Source organism: Heterocephalus glaber, unplaced genomic scaffold (genome assembly GCF_053883595.1).
Source record: "Heterocephalus glaber isolate CG9 unplaced genomic scaffold, H.glaber_assembly_v1.0 deba00001497, whole genome shotgun sequence".
NCBI classification, from domain to species: Eukaryota; Metazoa; Chordata; class Mammalia; order Rodentia; family Bathyergidae; genus Heterocephalus; species Heterocephalus glaber.
The window spans coordinates 44370343-44391572 of NW_028258320.1; the positions used below are offsets into that span (position 1 = coordinate 44370343).

General features: G+C 38.5%; 1 pseudogene; it reads right to left on the minus strand.

The window, feature by feature from the left end:
• Positions 1 to 874: 874 nt before the first annotated feature.
• LOC101710137 (metal regulatory transcription factor 1-like) lies at positions 875 to 15625 on the minus strand (annotated as a pseudogene).
• Between the last annotated feature and the right edge of the window lie 5605 nt (positions 15626 to 21230).

Here is a 21230-nt window from a genome sequence, read left to right on the forward strand (position 1 = left end):
TCTACCAACACTAAGTACAAACAACAAAGCCATCTCACCCAAACATTGTCCAAGTCACCTGTTTCACCTGCCTTTGCCACTGCCCACTTGGATAGAGGGAGAGCCTGATAGTTGGGCAAATGTCAGCCTCAGATTAAAAAAGACACACAGGGAGGAGCACAACCTGACACCCGGACCTCTCCTGCCCAATCCACAAAGACTCCAGTGCAAGTGATGGGCAGTAATAGATTGATGGAAACCACACCCTTTCATTTAGAATTTTTATGCATACAAGTAACCTAAATTTCCAAATTCATGTGACAATAAGCAAAAGTGACATACAGTGAAGCCAAACAGTTCATTTATAACTTAGCGCTTTTTTTGTTGGTTTTTTGTTTTTTCCCCAAAGATCAGTTCCTTAAAAATGGATGTTCCTGGGATGAGACTAAAGAAAATATATCTGGAAGATGAAGCTTTCAAACAGCGAATTTCATCATCCTTCCAATTTCTACCCCCATGATGGTAGGCATAGCACCTCCTGCTTCCTGTTTGCCCTCTTCTTGGAGAGGAGCACACATGGGCCCTTCACTTACCAAAGCTGCGTCAAGCCCATCTCCTCCTCCCCCTGCAGCAGTGCTTCAGTGGGAATCAGGATGGGGTGTACAGGCTCTGGAGGGCAGAAGTTCTGACTCATCCACGGTGCTTAATGTTTCTCTCTGAGAGTCTGAAGGAGCCTCAGCCTGTCTTCTTTGCTTATAGGAAGAGGGTCCAAGGAGGGAATAGGGGTGAGGACAAAGTGTAGGGAGGTAGCTGCAGGCTGGGCCCATCAGCAGGTGGGAGGGGCTTGACTCTGGAGGAGGTGGGGAAGAACAGCCCTTACTCCACCAGCTGCCCACTACTTGGCAGAGTCCCAGCATGCACACGGACACTGACATGCCTCCTCTTGTTTGGTGATCATCATGGAAACACTGAGGCAAATCTGCTGAACAGAGCTCCCTGTGCTACTGGCTACTGGTACTGCAGTGGTAAAAATCACCTTCTCAACTTTCAATGTTTGAGTTTGTTCTTGGTTTTGTGGTGAACTGGTGGCACCATTTAATATCCATTGTAAGTTCTGTTCTCCCATGACTAGGCTGGACCCCAGGATACCCGTGTTGGGAGTCAGGGTAATGGTTACAGTGGGATTGTTAGTTTGGACAGAGTTGGCATCCAGTGGCAGAGTCTGGACCATGGCTGGTAGGGGCTCTGTAGTCATTTGTGGTGGGGCTGGTGCTGCCATGGCTGATGTCACCACTGGTGCTGATGCAGAAGACCCAGCAACAACAAAAAGTTCTGGCATAATTGGCTATGGTGCCTGGGGGTGCAGAAGAAACTCTTGATGATTAGCAGCAAACTACATGCTGTGGAGAACAGGCACTTCTGGAGGTTGTATGAGAGCAGGGGGGGTTGCCATATGTAGCTTGCTGGGAACGAGGACCTAGGGAGGGAGCAGGTGGAGGAGTGGACAGAGCTGAGGCTGGTAGCAGAGGCTGGGGTGGCTCCAAGATTCCAGGCTGCAGTACAAGCAGGAGAGATAAAGATGCTGAATTTCCTATGGGTGGTGGGACATCACTGACTGACTCTGCATCACCCTTAAAACTGTCAATCAAGGCCCACCATTCCATTGGAAAGTGCGTGCAGATACTGGGGAGCAGCTACATGGCCCAGACTTGTGAGGCTGCAGGTGGATCCCAGCCAGGGCTCCACCCCACCAAAGGCCCACCCAGAAAAGAGCTGCACAGGCACACACGCTTCAGCTGCCCCCCCATCCCATTGGTAAGTGTGCGCAGATCCAGGGGAGCAGCTGTGTGGCCCAGACCAGTGAGGCTGCAGGCAGATCCCAGCCAGCGGTCTGCCCTGACACCAGAGGCTTGGGCACATCTACTCAAGCCAGAGGCACACCCAGAAAAGAACTGCACAGGTGCACAAACTTCAGCCAGAGGCCCACCATTCCATTGGCCATGGCCAAGGACCCACCTGGAAAAGAGCTACATAGGCACACAAGCAATATCCAGAGGGTCACCCAGATACCATAGATAAGTGCAGGAGACCCTAACCAAAGTCTTCACAGACAACAGGAACTGGGGTGCACAGCCACCAGCCAAAGGCCCTCCCAGACAACAACTGCATAGGGGCTCCTGCAAGAATATGCCTAGATACCATCCCAAGTGTGCACAGGCCCCATTCAGAAGCCCACTCAGACAACAGGTGAGCTCAGGGATCCAGAAGGCCACCACTCTCAACCCAGGAATCTGTGTACTGGTGAGCAGCAGAGTAAAGGCTGCTTGGCGGCTTGCTGAGAATTCAAGACCACTGCATGAGCAAAAAGTCACCTCAACAAAGGCACAGCAGGCTGCATCTGTTGAAATGAGAAGACACGTGAATAAGTCTCAAAACCAGACTTCCAGATCACTTAAAGCAACCCCAAGGGGCAATGAGATGGAAAAATCTGCTACTCAACCACCTGGACTCCCTGAACTGTCAAAGAAAGAGGATCTTGAAAAAATGGAATCAGAAATAATTTCTCATATAACAGCAGAGACTGTGCCCATAGTACAAGACATGATTAATGAATCTAGAGTGGACACAGAAAAAAAAATGGAGGAGCTGAGAAACATGATGGAATCCCAAAATAGGAAACAAATGGAATCCATAAAACAGATGCAAACACAGGCTGGGGATTTAGCTCAGTGGTTCCGCCACCTGCCTCCAAAGCAGAAGGACCTGAGTTTGATCCCTGGTACCACCCCCCCAAAAAAACCCAAAACTGATGCAAACAGATTTCCAGGAGACTAAAACTCCATTGAAAGTTTACACAGCAGAATGAGCAAATGAGAGGTTGGAATTTCAGATATAGAAGGTAGGATTGCAATTAGTGATGAGGAAAAGAAAAAATTCTTAAAAATAGTAAGGGACCATGAGAAATCAATGCAGCAGCTGCTAGATGATGCAAAGAAGAATAACATCAGACTGATCAGAGTCAATGAAGAAACAGGACAGAGTGCAGATGACATTAAAAAAACTGTTCACAGAAGTGATGGCAGAAAACATCCCAAGGAGGGGAAAAGAACTTGACGTATGGATAAGTGAGGCATATAGGACTCCAACTAGCCTTGATCAAAAAAAAAAAACCAACTTCACATAGGCATATAATAGTTAAGATTCCAGAAACCCAACAGAAGAACAAAATTCTACAAGCAGTTAGAGACAAGAAACAAATCACATACAAAGGAAAACCCATCAGAATCACAGTAGACTTCTCAACACAAACCCACAAGGCACGAAGAGCATGGAGTGAAGTATTTCAAGCCCTAAAGGACAACAGACTCCAACCCAGATTGATGTACCCTGCAAAACTATCTTTCAAAATTGATGGAGAAATAAGGTACTTTCATGACAAAGAGCACTTTGGGAACTTCATGAATACCAAGCCAGCACTCCAAAAAATTTTAGACAATATCCTAGGAAAAGACAATGAGGACCAAAACCCCAGGAAGCCCTGCAGAATGAATCCATCAGACACAACAAGAAATTAAAATTAAAGGGGAGAAGCCAAGAAAAAGAAAAGTCATAACAGGGATTTCTATACATATCAGTAATAACTATCAAAGTTAATGGTCTCAATTCACCAATCAAAAGAAAGAGACTGGCAGAATGGGTGAAGAAGCAAGATCCAAAAATATGCTGCATACAAGAAACACACTTAATTCAAAAAGAAACTCATAGACTGAAACTTAAAGGGTGTAAAACAATACTAAAAGAAGCAGGAATAGGTATCCTCTTCATTTTTTCTTTTTGGTACTGGGGATCAAACTTGGGTCTTTGCACTTGCGCAGCAGACGGTGAAAACACTGAACTAAACCCAGACTTTTTTTTAATTTTTAATTTTTAGTAGCTATCCTCTTTGCAGATCAAGTGGATTTCAAACCAATACTGATTAAGAGAGACAAAGAAGGACACTATGTCCTTGTAAAGGGAACAATCCAAGAGGAAGAGGTGACAATCCTAAATATATATGCACCTAATACTAGTGTGCCCAAATATATAAAACAAATACTAGTGGACATGAAAAATCAAATAAGCACTAATAAAATGGTAGTGGGGGAACTTCAATACCCCTCTGTTACAAATAGATCAACTAGACAAAAAATAAACAATGAAATACTAGATCTCAAACTCTTGAACAAATGAACTTAACAGGTGTTTACAGAGTCTTCCACCCCACAAAATCAGAATACACATTCTTCTCAGCTGCACATGGGTCACTCTCAAAAATACAATACATACTCACACATAGAACATGTTTAAGAAAGTGCAAAGAAATTGAAGTTATCCCCTGTATATAATCAGACCATAATGCGATGAAATTGGAGATCCATAGCAAAAGAAACTCAAAAAATTTCATAAACACGTAGAAATGGAACAACACACTTCTGAATAACCAATGGGTCACAGAGGAAATTAAAGAAGAAATCAGACAGTTCCTTCAATTAAATGACAATGTCAATACAACATTTTGGAAGCTATGGGACATAATGAAAGCAGTCTTATGAGGGAAATTCATAGCAGTGAATACTCATGTTAGGAAAGCAGAGTGAGCCCAATTAAACAACCTGATGTTGAACCTAAGCTTCTAGAAAAAGAAGAGCAAGACAAACCCAAGGCTCATACAAGGGAGGAAATTACAAAGATCAGGGTAGAAATCAATTCAATGGAAATGAAGGGAATAATACAAAAAATCAAGGAAGTCAAGTGTTGGTTATTTGAAAGAATAAACAAAATTGACAAACCCTTATCCAACTTCATCAAAAAAGGAAAGAAAAGGCCCAAATCCATGCAATTAGGAATGAAAAGGGTGAATTTACAACAGACCCAGCAGAAATCCAGAGGATCATAAATACCTATGTTGAGAAGCTATATGCCAATAAGATGGAAAATACAGAAGAAATGGACAGAATCCTAGATATGTGTGAATTACCAAAGTTGAACAAAGATGAGCTAAAGATTCTAAATGACCCAATATCAATCAGAGAAATTGAAAATGTAATTAAAAACTTATCAACTAAGAAAAGCCCAGGTCCTGATGGCTTCACTGCTGAATTCTACAAGACATTTAGAGAGGAACTACTGCCACTACTGCTTAAACTCTTCAGTGAAATTGAAAGGGAAGCAATACTCCCAAATTCATTCCTGGAAGCAAGCATCACCTTGATCCCCAAAGCAGAGAAAGACCCAACCGAAAAAGAGAACTATAGGTCAATCTCACTAATGAACATAGATGCAAAAATCCTTAATAAGATACTGGCAAAGAGAATATAGAAGATCATCAAGAAGATCATACACCCTGACCAAGTAGGATTCATCCCAGGGATACAGGAGTGGTTCAACATATGCAAATCAATCAACGCAATATTCTATTTTAATAGAGCCAAGGACAGAAACCATATAATCACCTCAATAGAGGCAGAAAAAACATTTGACAAAATCCAACATGCATTTATGATACAAACGCTCCAAAAAATTGGAATTGACAGTCTCTACCTCAATCTGATAAAAGCCATCTATGAAAATCCAACAGCCAATACCGTACTAAATGGTCAAAAACTGAAATCCTTCACACTAGAATCAGGAACAATACAAGGATGTCCACTAACACCACTCTTGTTCAATACAGTTGTGGAAACATTATCCATGGCAATTAGACAAGAGAAAGAAATAAAAGGAAGAAAGATAGGAAATGAAGAAGTCAAATTGTCATCATTTGCAGATGACATGATACTCTATAGAGAAGACCCAAGAATTCCACCAAAAGTCTTCTAGACTTAATAACCAAATTCAGTCAAGTAACTGGATACAAGGTCAACACACAAAAATCAATAGCTTTTCTGTACATGAACAACAGACTCACTGAAAAAGAAATATGGCAAACAATTCCTTTCACAATAGCATCCAAAAAGCTGAAATACCTAGGAATCAACCTCACAAAAGAAATTAAGACCTCTTCTCTGAAAACTATAGCACTCTGAAAAGAGAGATTGAAGATGATATCAGAAAATGGAAAGACATCCTTTGCTCCTGGGTAGGAAGGACCAACACGGTGAAAATGCCCATACTTCCAAAACTGCTATATAGATTCAATGAAATCCCACTTGAAATCCCAGCAGCATACTTCATGGACCTTGAGAAAACAACCCAAAAATTCATTTGGAACCAGAAGAGACCTAGAATAGCAAAAGCAATACTAGGCTATAAAGACAAGGTAGGGGTATCACAATCTCCATCCTGAAAAAATTCCACAAAGCTACTATGATAAAAAGAGCATGGTACTAGCAAAGAAACAGACCTGAGGACCAGTGGAACAGATTAGAAGATGCAGAAACAACTCCAGACACATTCAGCCACCTCATCTTTGACAAAGGAGCCAAACACCCTCACTGGAGGAAAGATAGCCTCTTTAGTAAATGGTGCAGGAAAAATTGCACTTCAACTTGTGAAGATTAAAACTAGACCTGTATCTCTCACCATGCACTAAACTAAAATCAAAATGGATTAAAGCTCTAAATATAAAACAGAAAAACTAAACTGCCTGGAAGAGAGGTTAGGTAGAACTCTTGAAGTCATTGGTGTAGGAAAGATTTTATGAACAAAACCTCAGTTGCCTGTGAACTAGCACAAACAATGAACAAGTGGGACCTCTTCTTACTGAAAAGATTCTGCACAGCCAGAGAAACCACCAACAGTGTGAAGAGACAACCCACAAAGTGGGAAAAATTTTTCACCAGCTGTCCCTCAGACTAAGGTCTACTATCTAGAATATATAAAGAACTAAAAAAAAAATCAGATCTCCCAAATTTAAAGAACCAATCCAAAAGTGGACATCTGAAATGAACAGGCATTTCTCAGACAAAGAAGTAGAAATAGCAAATAAACATATGAAAAAGTGTTCAATATCACTGGTCATTCAAGAGATGCAAATGAAAACAATAGTGAGGTTCCACCTCATACCAGAAAGAATGGCTACTATCATGAAATCAGCCAATAACAAATGCTGGCAGGGCTGTGGGGAAAGAGGAACCCTTCTCCACTGCTGGTGGAAGTGTAGACTGGTGCAACCACTGCGAAAATCAGTATGGAGATACCTCAAAGAACTAGGTTTGGAAGTCCCATTTGACCCAGTTATTCCCCTGCTGGGTATCTTCCCCAAAGAATTAAAAGAATCATACCACAGTGATATATGTACACCTATGTTCATAGCAGGACAATTTTTGATAGCTAAAAGTTGGAAGCAACCCAATTGCCCATCAACTGGAGACTGGATAAAGAAAATGTGTTGCTTTTTTAATGAAGTAGAGTATTACTCTATTATAAAGAAGGAGAAGCAAGAGACATTTATAGCTAAATGGTTGCATATAGAGGCCATACTCTTAAGTGAAATAAATAGGACACACATGTAAATACTGAATAGTTTCTCTAGTGTGAGAAACTGAAAGTGTAAATAAGGACTAAAAGGTATAATGGATAATGTGAAATAGGAAGAAGAGATTCAAAGGGGAATGGGAAGTGGTGGGGTAAGGGAAAAGAAAGAAGGGAATGGAATTAATATGAGAAAAAGGAAAAATGGAAACAAAGTCTTTGTGAATAGGGAGGGGTGGACAGGTTGAAGGGAGGGCAGGGGAATGGGGAAAAAATAAGAAACAAGATGATTATGTAAAGGTGCAAATTTCCAATGATGAATGTCATTATATTGTATACCTGCAATGTACCAATAAAATTATTTTAAAATTTATATATATATTTATTGGTACATTTTAGGTATAAAATACATTTATATTTATCATTGGGTGTTTGTACCAGAACATGATGGATCTTAGTTTTTATTTTTTCTCCCATTAGCTGTACACCCTTTACCCCCTCCACCCTTCCCTATTTACACAGAATTTGATTCCATTTTTCTTCTTTCTCATAATTTTTCCTTTCCCTTCTTCCCTTTCCCCTTCCCCTCCCACCATCCCCTAACCCTTGGACCTTTTCTTATTTCAAATTATAAATTATTCATTTTAATCATTTTCATCCTTATTTACACTTTCAATTTCTCACACTAGAGAAACTATTTGGTATTTACACGTGTGTCCTATTTATTTCACTTAAGAGTATGGCCTCAATATGCATCCATTTAGCTATAAATGGCTCTAGTTTCTCATTCTTTATTCCTGAGTAGTACTCCATTTTATAGAAAAAACACATCTTCTTTATCCAGTTTCCAGTTGATGGACACTTGGGCTGTTTCCAAGCTTTAGCTATTACAAACTGTGCTGCTATAAACATAGGTGCACATATATCGCTGTGGTATGATTCTTTTAATTCTTTGGGGAAGATTCCCAGTAGGGGAATAGCTGGGTCAAATGGGACCCATAGTTCTAGTTCTTTGAGGTATCTCCATACTGTTTTCCACAGTGGTTGCACCAGTCTTCATTTCCACCAACAATGGAGAAGGGTTCCTTTCTCTCCGCACCCCCTCCAGTGTTTGTTATTTCTTGATTTCTTGATAGCAGCCAATCTTTGTGGGGTGAGGTGGAATCTCAGTGTTGTTTTCATCTGCATCTCTCGAATGACCAGTGATGTTGAACATTCTTTCATATATTTACTTGCTGTTTTTACTTCTTTGTCTGAGAAATGTCTGTTCATTTCAGATGCCCATTTTTGAATTGGGTCTTTGAATTTGAGAGGTCTGATTTTTTCAGTTCTTTGTATATTCTCGATAGTAGACCTTTGAGGTACAGCTGCTAAATATTTCTTGCCACATTGTAGGTTGTCTCTTAGCTCTGTTGGTAGTTTCTCTTGCAGTGCAGAAGCTTTTTAGTACAATGAGACAACTGGGAATTCTTTCTGCTAGCTCTCACTACTGAAGATTTGTCCATAAAATCTTTTCCTATGCCAATGTCATCAAGAGTTCTACCTAACTTATCTTGCAGCAAGTTTAGTGTTTCTGGCTTAATATTTAGATCTTTAATCCACTTCAATCTTAGTTTAATGGATGGTGATAGATATGGGTCTAGTTTTAATCTTTGGCAGGTTGAAATCCAGTTTTTCCAACACCATTTATTAAATAGGCTATCTTTCCTCCAATGGGGGTGGTTGGCTCCTTTGTCAAAGATGAAGTGGCTGAGTATGTCTGGAGTCGTTTCTGCATCTTCTAATCTAGTCCAATGATCCTTGCGTCTCTTTCTTTGCCAGTACTATGCTGTTTTTATCACTGTATCTTTGTAGTATAGTTTCAAGTTGGGGATTGTGATACCCCCAGCCATGTCTCTGTTGCCTAGAATTACTTTTGCTATTCTGGGTATCTTCTTGTTCCAAATGAATTTTTGGATTGTTTTCTCTAGTTCTGTGAAGTATATTGCTGGAATTTGAATTGGCATTGCATTGAATCTATATAGTAGTTTTGGAAGTATGGCCATTTTCACTATATTGGTTCTTTCTACCCAGGAACAAGGGATGTCATTCCATTTTCTTATATCCTCCTCAATCTCCTTTTTCAGAGAGCTGTAGCTTTCAGTGTAGATGTCTTTTGCTTCCTTTGTTAGGTTGATTCCTAGATATTTCATTTTTTTAGATGCTATTGTAAAAGAAATTATTTCCCGAATTTCTCTCTCAATTGGTCTGTTATTTGTGTATAAGAAGCCTATTGTTTTTTGAGTGTTGACCTTGTATCCAGCTACTCTACTGAATCTGTCAATTAGGTCTAGCAGACTTTTGACAGAGTTTTTTGGATCTTCTATGTAAAGTATCATTTCATCAACAAATAATGACAGTTTCACTTGTTCCTTTCCTATCTTTATTCCTTTTATTTCTTTCTCTTTTCTAACTGCTATGGCTGTTTCCAGAACAATATTGAACAGGAGTGGTGATAGTGGTCATCCTTGTCTTTTTCCTGAGTTTAGTGTGAAAGTTTTCAGTTTTTGACCATTTAGTATGATGCTGGCTGTTGGTTTTTCATAGATAGCCTTAATCAGGTTGAGATAAAAACCTTTTATTCCAATTTACTGTAGCATTTTTTATCATAAATGGGTGTTGGATTGTGTCAAATGTCTTTTCTGTATCTATTGAGATGATCATATGGTTTTTGTCCTTGATTCTGTTAATATAGTGTATTACAATTTTTGATTTATGAATGTTGAACCAGCCTTGCATCCCTGGGATAAATTTGACTTGGTCAGGGTGTATGATCTTCTTGGTGACATTCTGTGTTTTGTTTGCCAGTATCTTGTTGAGGATTTTTGCATCTATGTTCATTAGGGAGATTGGTATGTAGTTCTCTTTTTGGGTTGGGTCTTTCCCTGGTCTTGGGATCAAAGTAACACCTGCTTCCAGGAATGAATTTGGAAGCCTTGTTTCCCTTTTAATTTCCTTGATGAGTTTAAAGAGTAATGGTGATAGTTCTTCTTTAAATGTCTTGTAGAATTCAGCAGTGAAGCCATCAGGACCTGAGCTTTTCGTTGTTGGTAAGTTTTTTTTAATTACATTTTCACTTTCACTCATTGTAATTGGGGTGTTTAGAATTTCTATATCTGCTTCATTTAATTTTGGCAATTCATATATATCTGGGAATCTGTCCATTTTTTCTGTGTTTTCCATTTTATTAGAGCACAGGTTCTCAAAGTAGGTATGGATGATTCTCTGAATTTCTGCTGGATTTGGTGTGGCTTCACCTTTTTCATTCTTAATTGCATGGATTTGAGTCTTTTCTTTCCTTTTTTTGTTAAAATTGGCTAAAGGTTTATTGATTTTATTTATTCTTCCAAAAAACCAACTCTTTGATTCATTGATTTTTTTGTATTGTTCTCTTAGTCTCCATTGAATTGATTTCTGCTTGGATCTTTATAATTTCTTTTCTTGTACAAGCTTTGGGCTTGTTATGTGGTTCTTTTTCTAGGAGCTTGAGGTTCTGCATTATGTTATTTAACTGAGTTCTCTCTGTTGTCCTAATATTGGCATTCACTGCTATGAATTTCCCACATAGAACTGCTTTCATTGTGTCCCACAGATTCCTGTATGTTCTACTGGCATTATCATTTACTTGTAGAAACTGTCTAATTTCTTCTTTAATTTTCTCTGTCACCCATTGGTTGTTCAGGAGGGTGTTGTTCAATTTCCATGTATTTGTGGGAGTTTTGCGGTCTCTTATGTTATTGATCTCCAATTGTATTGCACTATCTTCTGATAATATACAGGGGATAACTTGGATTCTTTTACATTTACTTAGATATGTCCTATGAGCTAGCATGTGGTCTATTTTGGAGAATGACCCATGTGCAGCTGAAAAGAATGTGTATTCTGATTTTGTGGGGTGGAACACTCTGTAAATGTCTATTAAGTCCATTTGTTCAATAGCTTGGTTCAGTTCTAGAATTTCATTGTTAATTTTTTTCTAGATGATCTGTCTATTTGTGATAGAGGGGTGTTGAGATCCCCCACTACAACTGTATTAGTGCTTATTTGGTTTTTCATGTCCATTAACATTTGTTTTGTATAGTTGGGGGCATCTGCATTTGGTGCATATGTATTTAGGATTGTCATCTCTTCCTCTTGGGTTGTTCCTTTCACAAGGTTGTAGTGACCATCTTTGTCTCTCTTCATTAGTTTTGGTTTGAAATCTACTTTGTCTGCAAATAAAATTGCTACGCCTGCTTTTTTCTGGGTTCCTGTGGCATGGAGAACTGTTTTCCATCCTTTTACTTTCAGTCTATGAATTTCTTTTTGAGTTAGGTTTTTTTTTTTTGTATGCAGCATATTGCAGGGTTTTGCTTCCTAATCCATTCTGCCAGTCTATTTTCTTTTGATTGGTGAATTGAATCCATTAACATTGATAGTTATAATTGACAGATATTGACTCATCATTGTCATGATGTTTTATTGTTGTTGGTTCTTTTATTTCTTTTTTTCCCCCCTTTCACTTTAGTGTCTTACCTTAGGTGGTGCCTTCTCTCTCCTGGGCCTCATGGAGTTGTGGCCTTCATTGTCTTTTTCTAGGATATTGCTTAAAATTGTTTTTAGTGCTGGTTTGGTGTTCATGAAATTTCTCAGGTGTTCTTTGTCATGAAAGTATCTAATTTCCCCATCAATTTTGAAAGATAGTTTTGCCAGATACAACAGTCTAGGTTTGAAGTTATTTTCTTTTAGGGCTTGAATTACTTGACTCCAGGCTCTCCTTGATTTGAGGGTTTGTGTTGAGAAATCTGCCATGATTTTGATGGGCTTTCCTTTGTAGGTGATTTGTTTCTTTTCTCTAACTGGCTGTAGAATTTTGTTCTTCTGTTGGGTTTCTGGGATCTTGACTATCATATGTCTAGGTGTAGATTTTTTTTTGGTCATGGCTGGTTGGAGTTCTATATGCCTTACTTATCTGTATGTCCAATTCTCTACCTCTGTCTGGGAAGTTTTCTACTATTACTTCTGTGAACAGTTTTTTTTAATGTCAATTGTACTTTCTCCTGTTTTTTCGTGGACTCCTATGAGTCTTAATGTTATTCTTCTTTGCATCATCTAGCTGCTGTCGGATTTTCTCATGGTCCCTTACTATCTTTAAGAAATCTCTCTTTTCGTGGTCCTTAATTCTGTCTTCAGATTCTCTTAGTCTGCTCTGCATGCTTTCAGTGGAGTTTTTAATGTCTTGAATATCTGTTTGAATCTGTTTCATGGATTGCATTTCTTTCTTATGTTCGGTGACCATGTTTTCCATTTCTTTCTTATGGTGGGCATTCCTGGCTTCCAGCATGTTTCTGATCTCATCTATTTTCTTATCTGTTTCTTCTCTAGAGCTTCTAATCATGTCTTTCATTCTGCTCACCATGTCTGTATTTATCTGGGAGATTATTTCTGCTTTGAATTTTTCTAGAGCCTCATGTATCTGCTTTGTTACTTCCTGTGCTATCAGTTCAGGCGGTCCAAGTGGTTGCTTGTCAGACTTTTCCACCTCATTTCCCCCAGAATTTCCTTTTTGTGGTGTGGAAGCCTGCGTTTGTGCCTTGCTTAAATGTCTTCTCAGTTTTGTTTTTGGTACTGTCCTTGGTTTAATTCCTGGGTTGATATTTCAAAATTGCTTAATGTAGGTATCTTGCTTGTGTTTAGAACCCTTGTGGAATGATTGCTTTTCAGAGGTGTCTTCTAGATATAGCTTGTGTTTGGCTATTTTATTTTCCTTATACCAGGAAGGAAAACTAATTAGATCAATCACAACTTGTTAGCCCAAAACACATAGTCAGCAATACCATAGCTTCAAGCACAGCTTAGAAAATGACAATTTGTAGTAGTTATTAATCTATCACTTTTAACTATGTGAGTTAAATTAAAACAGAGGACCAACATAACCTAAGTTTATAATGAATAAGCTCTTCAATATAGCATCTTTCCCCTTGGGGTGGGGAGTTAAAAGGAGTTGGGGAGGGAGGGACAGGCAGAAAGAACAGGTAAGATTAGGGGTCAGGCCTGAAGACACAGAAAGATCACAGAAACTCTAAGTTGTTAAAGGCAAGAGAAAATGGCAGAATGAAAGAACAAACATGTGACTAGAATCACCTTACAGCAACAGGGAGTCTAGATACCAAATTTACTTTCCTTTAAACCTAATGATAATAAAGAGAAGGAAAAAGAGAAGAAAAAAAACAGTAGGGGAGAAATCCAAATTCAGTGCAGAAAGGAGCAAATGGGGAGATGAGCAATGTGGGACAGCAAGAGATTGAGTGAGAGAGAGGGAAAAAGATAAAAGAAAGAAAAGAAAGAAAAGTATAACTTTGAAGAGTAGAGAGAAAGTAAAAATTAAGAATTGAAAATAGGAGAAAAAATTTTTTTTTTCTTTTTAGCAAGTAGCACTAGAAATTATGGGCCTCCTTCAGGGTATGTCTCTGCTGTCACAATAGGCAACGTAGGAATCCGTGTGCATATATGAGTCAGTGAGTCTCAACAAGCCAGCAGCAGACCAAGTACAGTGGTCTGATGTGCCTTTATTGTACAGATTCTCTTTACTTTTCCACTGAGCTTGAGTTTTCATTGAGGAGCCTGAGAAGCCCTCTTTGTGTTACTAAGTTCTGCTCTATCTTGTGGCGCTCAGGACAAGGGTCTTTATAATCTCTTGTGCCTCTGTAGTGTGGGACCAGGTAGCAGAAAAGCCAGAAGGCCAGAGGCGCACACGGGGTGGTGGGGAGGAATTGGGCCTGGAAAGGCGCCCAAGCAGCTAAGCAGACCTCAGCATGGCATGGGCGGGGCCCAGGACGGCTGGCCGAGCAGCTTCAAGCTGCTCCTTTCACCTAGCAGGTCCAGCTTAGCGTCGGATGGGGTTTGGGCTGCAAGACACTCCCTGAACCTCACCGTGGCGCGGGCGGGGCCCGGGACAGCCGCTTGGCTTCAAGCTGCTCCCCAATAAAATTAATTTTAAAAAAACTTTCTATCAGGGAGCTGTCTGCTGAGGCTCTTCTTGAATTGTTCTATCATCTGAATCCTGGAACCTTGATTCAAAGATGATTGCTGGTGAAATTGTGCTGAGTTCCTGGCCCTCTGTTGTATTAGAATTTTCTCCCAATTCAGAATCTGTGGACAGAAGGTGCAAATCACTCAGATAAAGTGCATGATTTGTATCCTCTGATCCATTGTGTTGTGGAAGTGCATTGTATGAGGGTCTTTTGTTATTATTGTGAGCTTTCATGTGACTTTTGAAAATGTACCGAGTGCTGAATGTTTTCTCACAGCCATTGTTTGGGCAGAAGAAGGGTCTTTCACCAGTGTGTGAGGACATGCATTTTAAGGTGGTGGCTTCCTGCAAATGCTTTTCCACGGCCATCATGATCACAGCAAAATGGCTTTTCTCCTGTGTAGTTTCGAATGTGCTTCCTCAGATCACCAAATGTGGTGAAGTATTTGCTGCAGCCTTCAGATTCACAGTTAAACATCTCCCTGTGTGAAGCCTCTGATGTGCTTTCAGCCTGTAGAGCATATTGAATGCCTTTTCACAGGCCTGCACATCACACTCAAATGGCTGCTCTTTTGAGTGCACTTACTAGTGAATCCTGAGGCTGTAAGAGGTGAGGAAGGCCTTGCCACAGCCCGTCTGATTACAGACGAGAGTATACTCTTCTCGGTGAGTCTTCTGGTGGGTGCACAGGTTGCCTGCTGGGTTGTAGGTGCCGGGACAGCCCTCAAAGGTGCACTGGTACTGCTTTATTTGTTTACATTTTCTTTGTGGACATTCTGACTACAGAGAAAGAGTTGCACCTTCGATATTTCTTGGTGTGGGTGTGGAACCAGGGTTTATAGTCAAATGAATCTGATCAGGTGAGATAATGTGTTGCACATAACCCTAGGACATTGCTTCCTGATCTATTAGGTGAAAGCCCTCTTCACCCCCTACTAGAAAAGGCAAGTGTTCTTCACATTGTCCGTCATCATCTTCATCCTCCAAAGTGCCAGAGTCCTGCTCAGTAAGATCAGTGGTCCTGTCATAAACAGTTCCAGATGAGGAAGGCACCAGTCCGTTTGCATCCACAAACCTGAGCATCTTGTCAACTTCCTCTGCCTCAAAGAAGATGATGTTGTCGTCTGGACTGTGTTCCCCCATGATGCAATTGTGCTCGGCCCAATTGTGAGAAATGGAAAGGTAATGAGCTTTCTCTATGGCTCCTGGCAATGACGGCAACAGTAGCTTCTCCTCTCCCCAGTGGTGCCATGATTGCCTTAAAATTAATGTTTTAGCTGGTGCATGCTTTAGATTGCAAAATGCAAAAAAACAGAGCTTAGTACTTTAAAGTCTACTTTGTAAGAAGCATGTTGACAAATATTAAATGTTTAATTTGCATTTGAACATTATAAATATAAAAATATATAAACTATAAAATATATAAAAATATTTAAAAATATATAAATATAAAAAATATGCAAATATAAAACACAAAAATCCAACATTAATGCTGACTTTCCATGCCTAATTTGGATTTAGATATTGGATAATTTATATTTCATAGAAAGAAACTTTCAAAGTTTCATCAGTGCTTTCATTGTGTGTAATATATTATTCCTTACCAAAATGTTCACTGAAATCTAAAAATCTGGTGTTAAGTGTAATTACTTCTTTTCTTGAATATTCTATAACATGCCACTTTGATTTAACCTTCAAAATTTTAGAGCATGAAATATACGTAAATAGGGTACCCCAAAATATGTTTTAACACAGGTTAATTTGTTTATAATTATGACAGAAACACCTTTAACTTTAAGATAGTAAAAGACAAACCAAAAAACCCTGTGTGCCTATAAAAGGTGTTTTAGGTCAAGTTATTTCTTAGTACAAATAATATCCCATGTCAATTTCTCAATCAAATTTACAAAAGCATTAAAAAATTGCACTTTATAAGTTAAGAAATGCATTTATGTGGTGGAAGAAGATATAAGAAAAATTATAGAAACAAAATCTCAAACTATTCCAACTCCTAAAACAAGAGATTCACAAATTAAGAAATTACCAATGTTGTTTGGAAAGTATGACTTATTCTTTCAAAATTCATTTTAATTGCTTGATATATAATTTAGTACTTTAAAAGACTTTAGCTAAATTGTTTAATATTTTTAGAATGTTACCTCTCTGGATAGAAATACTTCACATAATAGTTTTCAATTAAGAAGAAATCACTGGATAGTTTTAATCACAATTTATGATCAACTGATTAATGGATTAACAATTTATTCAGCAATTTAGAAAACCAACAAAAGGAATAATGTGGTAATTCTTCATTGTGCAATTCCATCCATTAGTAATACCAAGCCAAGAATCTGACAGCCTACTCGGTTGGGTTATGTTTCCAGGTGGGCTACTGAACAACAAAAAATAGTTATACTATGTCAAGCCTTTTCATTTCTTTTTTTTTTTGAAGAACAGCTCAATGATTTTTGGGGTTGGTTAGTACAATACAGATAACATAGGGGGAAAGAACAAAATAGTACTTTAATACCACTGCCAGTTATCTCATGGTAACAACTAAGGATATTAATTTTTATTTGCTTTTCTTTCTTTTTTTTCTAAGTTCTTTTATTGGTACATTTTAGGTATACAATTCATTTACATTTATCATTGGGTGTTTGTACTTGTACATGATGTATCTTGGTTCTTATTTTTTCCCCATTACCTGTGTGCCCTTCACCCCCTCCACCCTTCCCTATTTACACAGACATCATTCCCATTTTTTTTCTTTTCTCATAGTTTTTCCTTTCCCTCCTTGCCTTTCCTCTTCCCCTCCCTTTACCCCTTCATCTTTGGACCTTTTTTCCTATTTCAAATTATCAATTATTCATTTTAATTATTTTAACCCTTTTTAAACTATCAGTTTCTCACACTAGTGAAACTATTTGGTATTTACACGTGTGTCCTATTTATTTCACTTAAGAGTATGGCCTCTATATTTGGCGTCCATTTAGCTATAAATGACTCTAGTTTTTCATTCTTTATGGCTGAGTAGTATTACATTTTATAAAAAAACCACACCTTCTTTATCCAGTTTCCAATTGATGGGCACTTGGGCTGCTTCCAAGCTTTAGCCATTACAAACTGTGCAGCTATGAACATGGGTGCACATATATCACTGCGGTATGATTCTTTTAATTCTTTGGGGAAGATAACCAGCAGGGGAATAGCTGGGTCAAATGGACCTGTAGTCCTAGTTCTTTGAGGTAACTCCATACTGATTTCCATAGTGGTTGCACCAATCTACATTCCCACCAACAATGGAGAAGGGTTCCTTTCTCTCCACACCCCCACCAGCATTTGTTATTGGTTGATTTCTTGATTGGAGCCATTCGTTCTGGGGTGAGGTGGAATCTCAGTCTTGTTTTCATCAGCATCTCTTGAATGACCAGTGATGTTGAACATTTTTTCATGTATTTATTTGCTGTTTTTACTTCTTTATCTGAGAAATGTCTGTTCATTTCAGATGTCCATTTTTGAACTGGGTCTTTGAATTTGAAGGGTCTGATTTTTCTCAGTTCCTTATATATTCACAATAGTTGACCTTTGAGGTACAGCTGCTAAATATGTCTTTCCACATTGTAGGTTGTCTCTTAGCTCTGTTGGTAGTTTCTCTTGCAGTGCAGAAGTTTTACTATGATGAGATACCAGTTGTTGATTCTTTCTGCTAGCTCCTATGCTACTGAAGATTTGTTCATAAAATCTTTTCCTATGCCAATGTCATCAAGAGTTCTACCTAACTTATCTTCCAGCAAGTTTAGTGTTTCAGACTTAGTATTTAGATCTTTAATCTACTTCGATCTTAGTTTAGTGTGGGGTGATAGGTATGGGTCTAAATTTAATTTTGGCAGGTTGAAATCCAGATTTTCCAACACCATTTATTAAATAGGCTATCTTTCCTCCAATGATGGTGGTTGGCTCCTTTGTCAAAGATGAGGTGGCTGAGTATGTCTGGAGTAGTTTCTGCATCTTCTAATCTATTCCACTGATCTTCAGGTCTGTTTCTTTGCCAGTACCATGCTGTTTTAATCACAGTATCTTTGTAGTATAGTTTCAAGTCGGGGATTGTGATACCCACAACCATGTCTCTGTTGCCTAGAATTGCTTTTGCTATTCTAGGTTTCTTCAGCTTCTAAATGAATTTTTGGATTGTTTTCTCTAGTTCTGTGAAGTATATTGTTGGAATTTCAATCAGCATTGCATTAAATCTCTATAATAGTTTTGGAAGCATGGCCATTTTCACTATATTGGTTCTTCATACTCAGGAACAAGGGATGTCATTTCATTTTCTTATATCTTCTTCAATGTCCTTTTTCAAAGAGCTGTAGTTTTCAGTGTAGATGTCTTTTGCTTCTTTTGTTAGGTTGATTCCTAGATATTTCATTTTTTTAAGGCTATTGTAAAAGGATTTCACAAATTTCTCTCTCAGTGAGTCTGCTATTTGCATATAAGAAGGCTATTGTTTTTTGAGTGTTGACCTTGTATCCAGCCTTGTATTCTGACTTATATTATAGTAAAGAATTCCTAGTTGATGTTCAGCCTGACTCAGTCACAAAAAAGAGATGCGTAATTATATTATAATCATTAAAGCAAATAAAATATTGACTTACAGTCAATGCCACTGAATGGAACAACTTTACCTTTACTAAAATTAAAACAGTATTCAATAGCAAAAGCATAAAATTAACTAGCTATCTAGAGATTCAGAACCCTTAATATTTATACTAGTAAAGTTAGAAGGTGTGGAGAACTAGAAAAAAGTGAGGTAGTATGTTCTATTGAGTATAAAAGGAAATTAATAGTGTTAGAGAACAGTTGCAGGACAACATGAACAAACAAAAAAGAAGAAAAAGGATAAGTAGAAAAATACAGGAAATGAAAGATAAGAAAGAACAGAAAAGCAAATTTGAAAGGGGAAAAGAGAAAAGGAGAGAAAAGAAGCTAAAAGTGCAAGAAAGGAGAGAAAACACCCCAACTCCCTCAAAAACAAACGAAAGAAAAAGTAAAACAAACAAACAAAAAAAACCCAAAACCAAAAAAAGATTGAGTCAACAAAACATTCCTGTGTTTTTGAAGGTATGTTTCCTTTCCAAGATCTCCAGTCTTGGGATCCAACCAGTCATGATTTTCTCCACCTAGCTTCAGGGCCTGTTGGTATTTGAGGTGCACCAAAGGCCTCTCTTGTCTTTTCATTCCAGACTGTTGTTACTGACCAAGCCAAGTTCTGTCCTTGATCCTGCTGATAGATGGGAATTACAATCAGCCTTTTGATCTCTGCTGGATATTGACCACAGGGGCAGGGTTCAGGTAGACTGCTGGACTTAGTGGTGACAGTTGTGGTCTGGTTGCTCCCTTTTCTCTCCAGGCATTGTCCTTATCTAGGATCAGGTTGTTTGAATAGTCCTCATCTCTATTGCCCCATGACAAGAGGGAACAAAGTGCAGAGCAAGCTTGAGGTTGCTGGATGGTCTCATCTGTGTGTGTGTGTGTGTGTGTGTGTGTGTGTGTCCCCTGCATGGACCTGCTTGTCCATGTTGTTGGAGAGGCCCTGTAGGTCTGGGGTGGGATGCCATTTGTCCTGTGTGGGCCTGCTTGCTCATACCCTTGTTTATATTGAGGGTATAAAGGTTTTCAAGCCCTAACAGAAAATAATTGTCAGCCCAGACTTCTATACCCTGGAGAAGTATCTTTACAACTTGATAGAGAAATACTTTCCATGATAAAGAAATCTAATAAATATTCATGATTACTAAGCCAGCGTTGCAGAAGATATTCAAGGGAATATTATAGAGAATATTATAGAGAACAGTAGCACCAAAGAGCCCAAAGAAACGTATACATCTAACAAAAAAAGAAAAAGTATACATCTTATTGAGAGACAGTTAAATGAAAGGAAATAAAAGAGAATCATTGCTGGCAAAATCCTGCAATGAGAGGACTGAGTAAATACTTTACAATAATAACTCTCAATGTTAATGATCTTATCTCCTAATCAAAAGACACAGACTGGCAGATTGGATAGAAAAACAAAATCCAATCATATTTTGCCTGGAATAGACACACCTCATACCCAGAGAAGCACATAGACTGAAAGTGAAAAAATTGAAAATGATTCTCCATGCAAATGGAGCCCCAAAGCAACAGAAGGAGCTATCCTATTTCAGACAAAGCAGATTTCAAACCAAACTAATCAGAAGAGACAAAGCAGGCCATCACATACTGGGAAAAGTAATAATTCTACAGAAAGCAATAATAGTTGGAAATACATTTGAAGGAAATGCTAGTGCACCCAATTTCATAATTGAAAAACTACTAGACATAAAATGACAGTTAAACACCAGTACAATCATACAGGGGTGTGTCCATTTCCCACTCTCACAAATAGACAGATCAATCAAACAATCAACAAAAAAAATCAGAGTTAAACCACAACACTGGACAAAAGGATTTAACAGATATCTATAAAGTGTTTCATCCTACAACAATAGAAAAAAAATTTTCTCAGTAGCACATGGAACATTTTCCAAAATAGATAATATTTTAGGTAGTAAAGTATGCTAAATGAGTACAAAAGTATTGAAATGATCACCTGCATGCTAGCACAATGAAACTAGGAATCAATAGCAAAAGAAAACACAGAAACTACACAAACACAGCAATAGTAAGTAATCAATGGTTAGAGAAAAAAATCAATGAAGAAAACAGAGTT